The sequence below is a fragment of the Myxocyprinus asiaticus genome, chromosome 46 (assembly GCF_019703515.2).
Source record: "Myxocyprinus asiaticus isolate MX2 ecotype Aquarium Trade chromosome 46, UBuf_Myxa_2, whole genome shotgun sequence".
Classification (NCBI taxonomy): domain Eukaryota; kingdom Metazoa; phylum Chordata; class Actinopteri; order Cypriniformes; family Catostomidae; genus Myxocyprinus; species Myxocyprinus asiaticus.
The window spans coordinates 10,807,863-10,824,342 of NC_059389.1; the positions used below are offsets into that span (position 1 = coordinate 10,807,863).

A 16,480-nucleotide genomic window follows, 5' to 3' on the forward strand; every position below is an offset into this window, starting at 1 on the left:
ATCATGATTTCAATACCGATCCTTTCGATCGACACTTCCTAGCGCCATCTAGCACTCTGCGCATGCATCAAGCACTAGGAAGTGTAATCAAGCTTGAAATCATGATCGTGCCTAGAAACTGCAATGGCAAAATGTACAGTGAAAAAGGAGTTATATTTTTGTCTATTCTCACCCAAAACTGATTAGATCACTTCAGAAGACATTTATTAAACAACTGGAGTATTATGGATTACATTTATGCTGCCTTAATGTGTTTTTTGGAACTTCAAAGTTTTGGTCACCATTCACTTGCATTGTATGGACCTACAGAGCTGAGAAATTCTCATTAAAATCTTCTTTTGTGTTTTTCAAATGAAAAAAAGTCATACACTTCTGGGATGGCATGAAGGTGAGTAAATGATGAGATAATTTTTTTATTTTTGGGTGAACTATTCCTTTAAATACTACGGCTTTGTTCAGAATAACATACATACTACTCTTACTATTTCTGCAATAGACAGCATGTACACTGTGCACAATGTGCAAATATTTCTGTATGCATCCAATGTTTTCTGAATCCAAAATGTGCAGTAAACCATGTATACAACTGCATCCAACAATACAAAATACTTAACTTGAACTTCCATTTCCAGTGTAACAAATGAACTGGAATCAGCCATGATTTTGTAATACTGATCTGACTGCCAAGACATTTTCCACAAAATTGTGGTATTTCCAAAAAGATTACTGAATGCCACTTGATGAAATACAAATATACGGTATGAGATCATGTGTAGCATTCTAACTATATTTAAAGGAATATTCCAGTTTAATACACGTTAAGCTCAATCGACAGCATTTTTGGCATAATGTTGATTACCACAAACAAATGTTTTGACTTGCCCTTCATTTTCTTTAAAAAAAGCAAAAATACATGAACTACTATACAATACCTACTACACATGAAAATGGTTAAGGTGTACCCCATCATGCATCTTAACATAAAATCATTGTTTTGCTTTAGGAGAATACAGATAAATCACCCCCAAATTTGCTATTTGTATTATCCACATATACCTGTGGTGGACACTTGCTCCTCCATATTTTTGGAACTGGAACTCGAGAAAGAGAGTGGGCGCTACTGCATAAGACAATTTGTTGAAGCGATTGCAGACGTTTATCATCACATCGTCCAAAAACTCTGGAATGTAACATATCAGCAACAATGAAGATGTATGAGGCCTTTGTGTAGAGAGCTCTGACTTAAAAATCAATGGCTCAGTGGAGTCCCGATTTAAAAATCTAAGAGACCCATCATGCCTGATTACTCATAAATTGGATGGAGCTACTGGTGGAATACTTTCCATGAGTGGACTGCAAAAGAAAAAACATGCTGTGGTTCTGAGAACTAAGCAATTCATTAAACCCTTGACTGCGCTCAGTGTTGACTATGCATAAGGACAGGGATGCCTTCGGAATTAATGTTTATGATATTGCAAGAAGCTTCAATGAATAGATTACAATAAAATGAATAGAGTTCTGGACTAAATCACAAAGCCAAGCCAGACCATGCAAGTAGTTTCAAGATTAGTGCCACAGGCCTTGATTTTTCAGTTCCTAACACAAGAGACCCATGATTATAGAAACAGTTCACCCCGACAGAATTTCTATTTTTTGGGGTGAGCTATGCCTTTAAGAGTACTTTTGTTAAAAGTTAATGTGACCATGTACTTCAGCTTTCACTTTCCTTCTCGACAGCTGACATCATGCTCTCAAGAATACCATATAAACGAAGTGTGGCTTTGATAATAATATCCAAAGTTCCACAAACAGGTTTGTCAGGTTGTAACCCGATGATGTCTTTCTGAAAGTGCATTGCATTGTAAAATATAAGCATGTTCTTTTCTAAACGTTACTAGTATTAGTCTATAGAATGTTAACTTCAATTTACTAAGCCTCTTTTACTGTAGTTGTGCTGTGATTCCTCGGGCGACACCCCTTCCCAGAAGTGTGGAGGACTGTCCCATCTACCAGCACCGCCTCTAGGCTTAGGACATTTTCACGCATTGTGCCATAGCTAACTTCGTTGGTGCCTGATGCATTAGTTGCAGCCATGCTGCACAGAGACACATCGGCGCCTGGATCTGTGGATACCACAAATGGCTCTCATATGTCAATATCCCTTTTAATCTTAATAATTTCTAATCATATAATACACTGTCACATGTAACCCACAGCTTCCAAGTTAAGTGTATTCAGGAACCAAAACATGTATCAGATTTATGTGATCAACTATGATATCTGCGTCCCAATACACAAGGATTGGACAGACCGACAGGAAACCAGAGGCCAGCATCACGCAGTTATCTGCATCACGCCTGGCTCCACAGTCACATCACAGTCCTGCTGGTGCAGATCCAGGACCTGGTCCATCTTCCTCAGACTGAAACACACTCCAAACTAACAAACACACAGTTTCGTCCATGGAAATTTGCTCCATCCATATACTGTATTTGTATGCTAAGGATAGGGAATTCCACCTTTCTTTTTTCTTTGTGCTTTTAATAAACACTTTTTAGGCCCTAACCCTGACACAGTAAAGCTCATTTCTTTTCCTCAGTTGCATTTACTTTCAAAGCACCAACTTCTCCCTCCAGGCCCATCCCAGTGCCAAAGGGGATGTTTGGTAGACGATGGTGGTGACCAATTTTGGCAAGAGCACTGACCTCCTCCACGGACTGTGGAAATACCACCATATCTGGTGGGTGGCATCTGACATGGCAAGAAAAACACAAGGAATAAGAAAACCTTAAATAGGATTTGTTAATTGATAACTTTGCGTATATAGATTGATTAATAAAAAAAGTGTCACTACACTAAAATAAACCAGTAAAACCTTTTATTATTATACGTTATTAAAAAGTATTTAGACCGCTAAGCCACAAATGAATGAATTTCACTGCATTGGATAACAAAATGTCATCTGCATACAAATGCAATGACTTTTGAAGCTGATAGCACCACCAAACTCACGCCATTGGTTATTCAAACAGACAGCCCCTCCCAGACTCAAGCCATTGGTTGTAGAAACAGACAGCCCCTCCCAAACTCACCCCATTTGTTGTATGAACAGATAGCCACACTCACACCATTGGTTGAGTAAATAGGTGTGTTCGACTTGAACGGCATTTTGATTTACCGATCAGCAAGATTTGCCGGTTGCATTCGGGGGAGGAGTTGAAAAGAGAGCAGTCAAGCCGAACACTTTGCACTTCACATCGTCTGCTGAACCTACACCAGTCACGGAAGATCACGTGATGTTTGCAGAAAGAGTGGAATTCAGATAGACAGATGCTTGAATTTTACACAAAATAATCAGAAACACTGTTCATTTGAAAGGTTTATGTGCTGCTTAATACAGTGCCTGTTGTGTGTACAAGAAGAAAGTCCAATAAAAGCCTTTATTATTTTAATACCAATAAAGGAGTCAGTATTTTTAATCATTTTGAATTGTTTTTATGAATAAACATGATATTACTATAATAAACATAATTTAACATAATATAAACATGATGTAATGTTATAAAAACATAGGTTTGTGAGAGTTTTCACCAAACTGGAGGTGTCAGAATAAACACCTTGGTTATAGCATACTGCTAAACTACTCTTATTTCTGCCATAGACTGACATAGCAGAAGTAGTAAGAGTAGTATAGTATGTGCCATTGCGAATTCAGCCCATGAAACACGTGTAACTATTGTCACGTTGTGAGTCTTGCCAATCATGAATAAGCTGTGTTGTCATTCAGATCTTGTGCAGCCGCTCTTGAGAAAATGCACCGGCTGCACCAGGCGGCTGCTCCCTAATCTCTCTGGCAGTACTGTGATGCGGCGGTTGCACCGTTTCAAGTCGGACAAAATTTATAACCGACATGCACTGCTTCAAGTCAGGGACCGATCGGTCTGCGCAGCGCTGCATGAAGTCGAACGCACTTAAAGTGTTTGTGTTGGACTGGACGTGCCCCTCACAAATTCACGCCATTGGTTGTATGAAAAGATAGCCCCTCCCAAACTCATGCCATTGGTTGTACGAAGAGATAGCCCCTCCCAAACTCACTCCATTGGTTGTATGAACAGATAGCCCCTCCCAGACTCATGCCATTGGCTGTACGAAAAGATAGCCCCTCCCAAACACACCATTGGTTGTAAAAACAGATAGCCCCTCCCAAACTCACTCCATTGTTTGTATGAACAGATAGCCCCTCCCAAACTCATGTCATTGGTTGTATGAACAGATAGCCCCTCCCAAACTCACGTCATTGGTTGTATGAACAGGTAGCCCCTCCCAAACTCACACCACTGGTTGTACAAAAAGATAGCCCCTCCCAATCTCACGCCATTGTTTGTATGAACAGATAGCCCCTCCCAAACTCACACCATTGGTTGTACAAACAGATAGCCCCTCCCAAACTCACTCCATTGTTTGTATGAACAGATAGCCCCTCCCAAACTCATGTCATTGGTTGTATGAACAGATAGCCCCTCCCAAACTCACGTCATTGGTTGTATGAACAGGTAGCCCCTCCCAAACTCACACCACTGGTTGTACAAAAAGATAGCCCCTCCCAATCTCACGCCATTGTTTGTATGAACAGATAGCCCCTCCCAAACTCACACCATTGGTTGTACAAACAGATAGCCCCTCCCAAACTCACGGCATTGTTTGTATGAACAGATAGCACCTCCCAAACTCGCTATTGGTTGTACGAACAGATAGCCCCTCCCAAACTCACGTCATTGGCTGTACGAAAAGATAGCCCCTCCCAAACTCATGCCATTGGCTGTACGAAAAGATAGCCCCTCCCAAACTCACGTCATTGGTTGTATGAACAGATAGCCCCTCCCAAACTCATGTCATTGGTTGTATGAACAGATAGCCCCTCCCAAACTCACACCACTGGTTGTACAAAAAGATAGCCCCTCCCAATCTCATGCCATTGTTTGTATGAACAGATAGCACCTCCCAAACTCGCTATTTGTTGTATGAACAGATAGCCCCTCCCAAACTCTCGCCATTGGCTGTACGAAAAGATAGCCCCTCCCAAACTCACGCTATTGGTTGTACAAACAGAGAGCCCATCCCAAACTCACGCCATTGGCTGTATGAATAGATAGCCCCTCCCAAACTCATGTCATTGGTTGTATGAACAGATAGCCCCTCCCAAACTCACACCATTGGTTGTACAGACAGATAGCCCCTCCCAAACTCACGGCATTGTTTGTATGAACAGATAGCACCTCCCAAACTCGCTATTGGTTGTACGAACAGATAGCCCCTCCCAAACTCACGTCATTGGCTGTACGAAAAGATAGCCCCTCCCAAACTCACGCCATTGGTTGTATGAACAGATAGCCCATCCCAAACTCACACCATTGGCTGTACGAAAAGATAGCCCCTCCCAAACTCATGCCATTGGTTGTATGAACAGATAGCCCTTCCCAAACTCACGGCATTGGTTGTACGAACTTATAGCCCATCCCAAACTCACGCCATTGGGTGTACGAAAAGATAGCCCCTCCCAAACTCACGGCATTGGTTGTACGAACAGATAGCCCTTCCCAAACTCATGCCATTGGCTGACCGAAAAAAATAGCCCCTTCCCAAACTCACGCCATTGGCTGTATGAACAGATAACCCTTCCCAAACTCATGCAATTGGTTTTACGAACAGATAGCCCCTCCCAAACTCACGTCATTGGCTGTACGAACAGTTAGCCCCTCCCAAACTCGTGCCATTGGTTGTACGAAAAGATAGACCATCCCAAATTCACGCCATTGGCTGTACGAAAAGATAGCCCCTCCCAAACTCACGTCATTGGTTGTATGAACAGGCAGCCACTCCCAAACACACCATTGGTTGTAAAAACAGATAGCCCCTCCCAAACTCACTCCATTGTTTGTATGAACAGATAGCCCCTCCCAAACTCACGTCATTGGTTGTATGAACAGATAGCCCCTCCCAAACTCACGTCATTGGTTGTATGAACAGGTAGCCCCTCCCAAACTCACACCACTGGTTGTACAAAAAGATAGCCCCTCCCAATCTCACGCCATTGTTTGTATGAACAGATAGCCCCTCCCAAACTCACACCATTGGTTGTACAAACAGATAGCCCCTCCCAAACTCACGGCATTGTTTGTATGAACAGATAGCACCTCCCAAACTCGCTATTGGTTGTACGAACAGATAGCCCCTCCCAAACTCACGTCATTGGCTGTATGAAAAGATAGCCCCTCCCAAACTCATGCCATTGGCTGTACAAAAAGATAGCCCCTCCCAAACTCACATCATTGGTTGTATGAACAGATAGCCCCTCCCAAACACACCATTGGTTGTAAAAACAGATAGCCCCTCCCAAACTCACTCCATTGTTTGTATGAACAGATAGCCCCTCCCAAACTCATGTCATTGGTTGTATGAACAGATAGCCCCTCCCAAACTCACACCACTGGTTGTACAAAAAGATAGCCCCTCCCAATCTCATGCCATTGTTTGTATGAACAGATAGCCCCTCCCAAACTCACACCATTGGTTGTACAAACAGATAGCCCCTCCCAAACTCACGGCATTGTTTGTATGAACAGATAGCACCTCCCAAACTCGCTATTGGTTGTACGAACAGATAGCCCCTCCCAAACTCACGTCATTGGCTGTACGAAAAGATAGCCCCTCCCAAACTCATGCCATTGGCTGTACGAAAAGATAGCCCCTCCCAAACTCACGTCATTGGTTGTATGAACAGATAGCCCCTCCCAAACTCATGTCATTGGTTGTATGAACAGATAGCCCCTCCCAAACTCACACCACTGGTTGTACAAAAAGATAGCCCCTCCCAATCTCATGTCATTGTTTGTATGAACAGATAGCACCTCCCAAACTCGCTATTTGTTGTATGAACAGATAGCCCCTCCCAAACTCTCGCCATTGGCTGTACGAAAAGATAGCCCCTCCCAAACTCACGCTATTGGTTGTACAAACAGAGAGCCCATCCCAAACTCACGCCATTGGCTGTATGAATAGATAGCCCCTCCCAAACTCATGTCATTGGTTGTATGAACAGATAGCCCCTCCCAAACTCACACCATTGGTTGTACAGACAGATAGCCCCTCCCAAACTCACGGCATTGTTTGTATGAACAGATAGCACCTCCCAAACTCGCTATTGGTTGTACGAACAGATAGCCCCTCCCAAACTCACGTCATTGGCTGTACGAAAAGATAGCCCCTCCCAAACTCACGCCATTGGTTGTATGAACAGATAGCCCATCCCAAACTCACACCATTGGCTGTACGAAAAGATAGCCCCTCCCAAACTCATGCCATTGGTTGTATGAACAGATAGCCCTTCCCAAACTCACGGCATTGGTTGTACGAACTTATAGCCCATCCCAAACTCACGCCATTGGGTGTACGAAAAGATAGCCCCTCCCAAACTCACGGCATTGGTTGTACGAACAGATAGCCCTTCCCAAACTCATGCCATTGGCTGACCGAAAAAAATAGCCCCTTCCCAAACTCACACCATTGGCTGTACGAACAGATAACCCTTCCCAAACTCATGCAATTGGTTTTACGAACAGATAGCCCCTCCCAAACTCACGTCATTGGCTGTACGAACAGTTAGCCCCTCCCAAACTCGTGCCATTGGTTGTACGAAAAGATAGACCATCCCAAATTCACGCCATTGGCTGTACGAAAAGATAGCCCCTCCCAAACTCACGTCATTGGTTGTATGAACAGGCAGCCCCTCCCAAACACACCATTGGTTGTAAAAACAGATAGCCCCTCCCAAACTCACTCCATTGTTTGTATGAACAGATAGCCCCTCCCAAACTCACGTCATTGGTTGTATGAACAGATAGCCCCTCCCAAACTCACACCACTGGTTGTACAAAAAGATAGCCCCTCCCAATCTCACGCCATTGTTTGTATGAACAGCCCTTCCCAAATTCACGCAATTGGTTGTACGAACAGATAGCCCTCCCAAACTCACACCATTAGTTGTACGAACAGTTAGCCCCTCCCAAACTCACGCCATTGGCTGTACGAACAAATGGCCCCTTCCACACTCACGGCATTGGCTGTACGAACAGATAGCCCCTCCCAAACTCACGCCATTGGTTGTACGAACAGATAGCCCCTCACAAACTCACACCATTGGTTAAACGAACAGATAGCCTCTCCCAAACTCACGCCATTGTTTGTACGAACAGATAGCCCCTCCCAAACTAATGCCATTGGCTGTACGAACAAATAGCCCCTTCCATACTCACACCATTGGTTGATAAATGTGTTTGTGTCAGACTGGATGTGCTGCTCTTACAAATAATTTTACAAACAAGCATTATGTTTATAGCACCACACAGTGTTTACAGTTTTCATGGGAATCAACCTATGAATGACTTGGTTTTAGTTCTCTCTGCATATTAAACTGGATAGGAGAAAGCATTTTATAAGGGACTAAAAACGGTTCAAGGAAACTAAAACCAAAAACAATCGACATTTTTGGCAGAACGTAACCGAAAACGGAATGTCCCTTTCAATTTTTCCAGAGTGAAAACTTTATTTTTAAATGCTGGTAACCCGTTAATTTAGTTTAAAAAGGAATTTTTTTTTTTTTTTTTTTCATGGAACCAAAGATAAAGGGTTTGTCATAGTATATTTTCAGAATTACACCACTTCCTGTAGCTTATAAAATGGGACTTCAATCTTTTTAGGACAACATGATAAGCATGTGCTTGGATCCTGAAGGAAACCACTCAATCAAACATTTCTTTGCCTAATTGCACATTGTGGATATAGCCTTCCTTGACATTTTTGGCAACTATAGATAATTACTACATATGCATGCATGGTAAAATTACATTTCTGAATTGTTTCCAAGTCTTCACAATATTATTGTTAGGTATGATGCATTAATACAGATTTGAAATTGCCAGGTTTTGACAGAGAACCAGATCTGAAATTAAAACAAATAATTAAAATATTTAAACAATTATTAAATAATTAAATTAAAATAATTTGCATAAAGAAATGTTTAGTCCAAACATACCGACACAGTGTGTGCTTGTATGCAGTAGAGAGAGATTTAGGGCTCTATTTTCGTGAGTGCGCAAAGCACAGCGCTACGCGCTACGACCGTGCCCCTACGTCTTATCCCCTTTTCGCGAGAGCTCTAATTCTAAGTGATTTGTGTGTCAGTAGATAAAAAATAATTAATAATACTTACATTCTCTGTAATTTAACGGAGCCTACATCCATATCCTGAACCACATTTTCCATGCGTATAAAAGGAGCGTGTCCCATTTAACAAGGACACAGTTAATGCACAATATAATATAAGTCCATATTTCTATTCTTCTAATTAATTGCATACAGTCCATTTATGCCCAACTTCTTATGAATGTGCTATCTTTGTTTATATCTCTGGTGCTTGACAGGGAATAGACTGTATAATAGGACAGAAACGGTGCTTGTGAAGAACCTCCCTTGACCGGATTAGCACCTGCACATGATTTCGCCAAATCCACTTGCGCCTAGACATAGCGAACGCTTGCACGAAAATACCAAAATATCATTGCCATGCCCATTGACTTTGCGCTTACGACTTAAGTCATTGCGTTAAGTCGTAGACATTGCTTGCGCTCTTAAAATAGGGCCCTTAGGCTATTAATTGATTTTAGATGGCCAGATGTATATTATAAATATATTTGGGGATATATTTAATATTAAGAATACATGTATTGAAAATATGTTATTGTATACATATATTTTTATGCTGATAATTCCCCCACATGGGATACAAAAAAATAAATAAATAATAATAATAATAATAAATGCTTCTATTTTCGCTTATTTTGGTTGAGGCAAGTCCCATATTTTGAGCTTGTTTTTCCAGACCAGGTGTAAAAAGTTACACACTTCATATTACTACCTACTGGGAACAGGTATGTCACTGAATTCTTACCTGTGCACTGACTCGTCGAATGCATGCCTTATGAATATTAATTAGGTTTCATGACTGGACACTCCAAAAAGGTTACAAAGCAACTTTAGCACTACTAAATTAATATAAATGAGCTGAACATACACCACAGTAGGATTCGCAATGGAATAGAAAATAATTGTACTTTTACATACCAGATATGTGGGAATTTACACTGATATTACAGGGGTAAATGTGAAACCCAATTTTCCTAAAATGAGACCCTGGAGATGTTTCCCTTTTGTGTATTAACTACAATAACCACATTACCATTCACTCAAAACTTTATTTTGTTTATTGGAATGTATTAGGGAATAAGTTTATTTTCTGGTCTCATAGATGTTGTATATTTACAGGTATGATAAACTGTCAATCCATGACATTACAAGTTGACGTTACTACAACAACAAACCTGTAGTATATGGTGATTATGGAACAGACCACATGATGGCGACATTACATCACAGAGACATCAGCATAGTTTTGAAAATAAGTTTGGGCAGTGTGTAAAATAATTTAACACTGTTTCATATTGCTTTATAACTAGTAATTGTCAACAATTTACACTATCATTTTTATCCTATTAATGGGTGACCTTCTAGTTTTCTGTGTATGGTTTTGATTCCAGGTTGTAAATGTATCATATTATAAACTTTCGAAGTTAAAAACATGCTCTAAGACTTCAGGAGAAAATAGCTGTTGACTCAGTTTTGAACAGCTACACTTGTTTGTACAATGAAATGGACAGAAATAGGCAAAAACACAAGATATTGTGATTGTTTGAACCTGCATATAGGCAGATTAAGGTAATGCAAACTCCATGACCATACCTGCAATTTGCAATTGTGTGTGTAAGTTATGAGTATAGTATATAAGTAGAGGGGGCTTCAAGATAAAAAGGTTGGGATCCACTGGTCTGGCTCATGTTTTCATAGAAAAACAACAAAAAAATAAAACAATAATAAATAAATAAAAAAAACACAGCATATACAGATGCAGAATTGCTTCTTTCTGGTAGTTTATGTCATATAAAATATATTAAAATTGTATAACTTTCATTTGAAAGATTTAAATGTTGATGAATTAGCTACTAATCTGTTAAGAATTAGGCCTACCTACATTGTATGTTTGATAATGGCAAATGGAAGTATAAAGAGTACTCAGTATATTATTCGTTTATCAGTGGCTTAAGGAGATCCATCAGGACTGATGTAGTTTGGTGCTGCCTGTAAGGTTATTTTAAGAAATAATAATTTGAAAAAGGTATATCAGAGAAGACGTCCTTTGTTATGAGAGAAGATGTCCTTTGTTATGAATGTTAATGAATGCTGTAGTAATTTTTAATGCATGCATGCTCTGTTGTAATACATTACCAGTTGTAACCTGAACACCTGTGCCTCTAAACTGTGCCCATAAGACTGGAATCAGTTCAGACACTGGCCCCAAGTACTATAACTAAACTAATCCAGTTCATTGGTTCACCTTTAATTGTGACCTTTATTAGTTAATCGGCTTACTTGTGACTTTCTAGAATGTACCAAATGAAAACAGCCTCATACGCAACTCTAAATAAAGATCCTGAGGGCTTTTCAGCCTGCGTAGTTCGAGATTACAAGTTACGGCACTGGTTCCTATAGTAACCAATATGTTCTCTGCCATGTATGAACGTCAATTGTTTCCCATGGGGAGAGCCTGTCTTTGTCTCCTCTTAATAGTTACATTGTGGGCATGTTGACTAAGAGATGAAAGCATACAGTCATGAAAAGGAAGTCCAACTTGATCATTGCCAAACCTGTTTCTAATAAAAAAATCCACCCACAGATTTAATATAATCAGACAGAGATGGGTGTTCTTTGACGAATCAAATATTATCACAGTTTACTCGTCCTCATTTTGTTCCAAACCCATATGACTTACTTTCTTCCGTGGAACAAAATAAGATGTTAGACAGAATGTTAGCCACAGTCACCATTCACTTTCATTGTATGGAAAAAAAGATGCAACAAAAGTGAATGGTGACTGAGGCTAACATTCTGCTTAACATCTACAGTGCTTCTGTGTTCAAGAAGAAAGAAATCCATACAGGTTTTGAAAAACATGAGTGTGAGTTAAAGATGACAGAATTTTCATTTTTGGAGTGAACTATCCCATTTATAGACAATCCAAGTATTTTACTTATCTTATAAGTGTGTGTTAATGGACATGCTGGTATAAGTGTGTATAAGTGTGTATAAGTGTGTGATTGGTTGGATAAATGAGAGACGCTGGCCGTCTGTGACAAAGGAATTTCAGATTTGGCAAGTTGATGTATTTTGATGACATCACTGTCTCCTTGGCTCCAGTGTTTTGAAACAGGATGTCAGTCATTCGCCAGCCAGCACAGTTGCAGCGAAAAGGGGATGTGTGTGTGTGTGTGTGTGTGTGTGTGTCCGGAATTTTGATCAATTGCTCCTGTGTTCTGGAATGTTAAGAATGTCCTCTGTTCCAACTTGTACATTCACCACTATTAACCCTCATTGTCTTTCCAGATTGACTTTACTATCTTTTATGTGATTTCTATCCACATGACTCCAGTGGTTAACTTCATATCTTCAGAAGTGATTTGATAGGTTGTGTGAGAAACAGATCAATATTTAAAGGAGTAATATGCAATACTTTATATTTACTGTACTAAAGCATAAAATGATCATAATATGTTATCAGAGATTTAGGAAACATGCTAATGTTGGGCCTCATGTATTCAGATAGAAGACAAAGGCAGGCCTAACACAGTTGTAAAACATAACTCAGGCCCCCACATAACAAGTCGTAAATCTTACAGATAAAAACCGCGGCAAAATCAAACAAAGTGAGTCCAAAACAGACTACAAATCCCATGAAGTCTTGCTCACTAAAGGATCGAACTCTCAACTCGTATTGGATGAGGCACACAACAGAACGCACCTCAACCATGACATCATCAGGAGTAGAAATACCCCTAAAATGCTTCCGGGATTTGCTTCCAGCAACTTTGCTCGCTGTGTGTAGACGCAGCTCATCGCTGCTCTCAGGTGCAGCCTCGTGGCACAAGGAAGTAATGTCCGACTTGAAACTGTGGCCATACAATCTCCATCTCGCTGGACGAGTTGAGATTACTCTGTGTTCCACCGAACACTCTAACGGATCCGAAGGAGACCGCCGAGCAGTCCGCATCTTCATCCATTTGCCTGCAGAAGTGAAGAGATAAAAGATTTCTCTTCCATCTTCAATCAAGTCGACGTTGCCAATTTCTCCGACAGCCCGCCAAGAATCAGCAGCAGTACCGCCCGCTGACAGAGCGAAGAAACGGCCTCACATCATCACTCGAGCCTCGAGGAACCGAGTCTGAGTTAAAGGACGGATGAACACACATTCTGCATCCTCATGCGATTCAAGTAAGAAGTTTACGTCTGGGCAGAGATAGAATATTATAGTGTGTTATTCTTGTGTACCAAAGTTTTTGCTTGTACAGTTTACGGACCGCAATGTCCGCTCGTTATTATTACTCAGGGTATTAATTATCACAAATTTGATTTGCTGTATTGTGGTCCAACCACATTGGACTGTTGTGCATTTCCGCCATCACGGGTGAGACCGGCAAACTGAGTTTATCCATTAAAGAATCAAAGAACGCGGCACTGTTTACAAGCCGTCCACCCTGTCTCTGAGTGATAAACTAACAGCTGCTTTCTCTCCCACGATCGCGAAATCAGCTTTGGGGACGTCATTTAATTCTCTCTCTCTCTCTCTCTCTCTCTCTCTCTCTCTCTCGTACTAACCACACACACACGCGACCCCTCACAATCAACATTCTGGCACACATTTTTGGCTAGTAGATAGCGTCGTGATAAAGCTCAGCTATCGATACACACGGTAACTGGTAGACGCCATTGACTGGTTTCTCTCTGCCCACATTCGCGTCATATTCCCTGGCCGGAAGTCTCGCGTGACATACTCTCCACGTCACATCCACCATTTTGTGCGCGTCCCTCCTTACACACACACAGACACACACACACACACTCACTCTCACACACACACCCTCATGTGTTATAGGATTATTTTGATTTCCATATCTAATCATATCACTGTTTAGTTTGTAGTTGTAAGTCAGAAGTTTATTGACTGCATTGTATTAATTATTAATTGATATTACTGCATAAATAAACTTTGTTATATTACAAAGAGAAGTGTTTTGTTTTGTTTTGCATACACCTGTGTCATGCTGACGGGATGTCAGTGCTCGGATTCAAGCCTTCATTCATTGTTTTTTTTCCCAAAAATCGATATTCTTCGGATGTTGATTTTCTTAAGAAAACAATCTAATATTGAGACTGTTATACTCTCTGGTTATTAGTCCCTGATTCCAGGGTGGTGCCCCGTCAGTGTTAATCCTTATTAATATTCTATTGATTTTTGATAATTGATAATTATCTTTGATGATTGTTAAATTTGAATGATCAATAAGCTAGTGTTAATTTTAATTAATGTTTCATCGATGATGACAATTAACGATTATCTTTGATAATTGTTGATTTAAAGGATTAGAAAAAAGCTAACATTGATTAAAATCAATGTTCTATTGATTTGAATAATTAATAATTGTCTTTGATAATTATTAATTATTGCTAATATCCAAACCCGCTCCTAAACATAGCGCACTACTGGAGCTCCATATGAGGTTTTAATGAGTTAGATTAAATTAATTAATTAAAATATTAATTCATAACTAAAGAAATAATTATTTATTATTTCTGATAGTAACACTGATCTAAACAACCAGTAAAGTCCTACACTAAATTGAAATACTGGCTTCTCCGAAAACAATGCTAATGTAACGTGTAGGTAGGCTGAAGACACAGGAGCAGAGCCAGTGGCCAGCGTAGCAGCTTCCAGGAAGAGAGCGGGTCTGATGGTTTGTGTGGCAGCTCAAGGAAGGGAGCAGAGTCAAAAGACCTGGGAGGTGGCCCAGGACATGGTCAGGAGGCCTGGGAGGCAGCCACAGTACAGGAACATGGTCAGGAGGCCTGGGGGGCAGCCACAGGACAGGGTCAGGGCCAGGAGGCCTGGGAGGTGGCCACAGGACAGGGTCAGGGTCAGGAGGCCTGGGAGGCAGCCACAGGACAAGGACAGGAGGCAGAGGCTCAGGAGGCAGAGGCTCAGGAGGCGGAGCCGTGGAAGTCTCAGGGATTGGCCACAATAGGGGAACAGTCTTGGTGGCTGTGAGCACAGGCAGTGGAAGGGTAACAGTCTCCATGTTTCTGGGCATGGGCAGTGACAGGAGAATGGCCTTTGTGGTTGTGAGTGCTGGCAGAGACTGGGGAACGACCTCCGTGGTCGTGAACATGGGCAGAGACTGGGGAATGGCCTTCATGGTCGTGAGCACTGGCAGAGACTGGGGAACGACCTCCATGGTCATGAGCATGGGCAGAGACAGGGGAATGACCTCTGTGGTCGTGAGCATGGGCAGAGTCAGGGGAACGACCTCTGTGGTCGTGAGCACTGACAGAGACTGGGGAATGGCCTTCTTGTTTGTGAGCATGGACTGTGACAGGGGAGTATGCCCTTCTTCTCTTCTTCTGCTTCTGGAAGGCAGTGTTAGGCTCAGAGATAGACATGGGAACATGGCAAGGCAGGGCTGCTTGACTAGGCATGGCAGGCATAGTGGCTTGGCTTGACATGGCAGGTGGGAGAGCATGGCATGATGAGGTAGATGTAGCTACATGGCATGATGTAGATTACATGGCAACAGGGCAAGGCAGGGCCTCTTGACTAGACATGGCAGGCATGGTAACATGGCATGATGTGGCAGATGTAGCAACATGGTATGATGAGGTAGGAATGGCAGACGTGGCAACATGGCATGATGTGGCAGGCATGGCAACAGGGCATGATGAGGTAGGAATGGCAGGCCTGGCAACATGGCATGATGTGGCAGGCGTGGCAACAGGGCATGACGAGGTAGGAATGGCAGGCCTGGCAACATGGCATGACGTGGCCACTGAGGCTTGCAACATGGGCTCTGGGACAGACGAGGCTTGCAACGTGGGCTCTGGGACAGATGAGGCCTGCAACGCGGGCTCATTGGCCGTGGAGGGCGTGGGCGCTGGCCCGTGGAATGTGGCGGGCTTGGCGGCCATGACGGGGGACTCTGGCTTGGCAACCATGACGGGGTACTCTGGCTTGGCGGCCATGATGGGGGACTCTGTCTTGGCGGCCATGACGGGGACTCTGGCTTGGTGGCCATGACAGGGAACTCTGGCTTGGCGGCCACTGTAGGAGTGCATAGTTCCTCATCAGCCTCTCCTACAATGAAAGATGAACCACTCATCCACAGGGCAAAGTCGATGTATTGAGCCAGACTACAAGGAGGTACTCCGACCGCCAGGCATCAAGGAGAAGACCAGCTCATTCAAGCCTGCATGGAAAAAGTATTTA

The 16,480-nt window shown here is 42.1% G+C and overlaps 1 pseudogene; it reads right to left on the reverse strand.

Annotated features, from left to right (window-relative positions):
• Window positions 1-1,042: 1,042 nt before the first annotated feature.
• LOC127435690 (probable D-lactate dehydrogenase, mitochondrial) lies at window positions 1,043-16,263 on the reverse strand (annotated as a pseudogene).
• Between the last annotated feature and the right edge of the window lie 217 nt (window positions 16,264-16,480).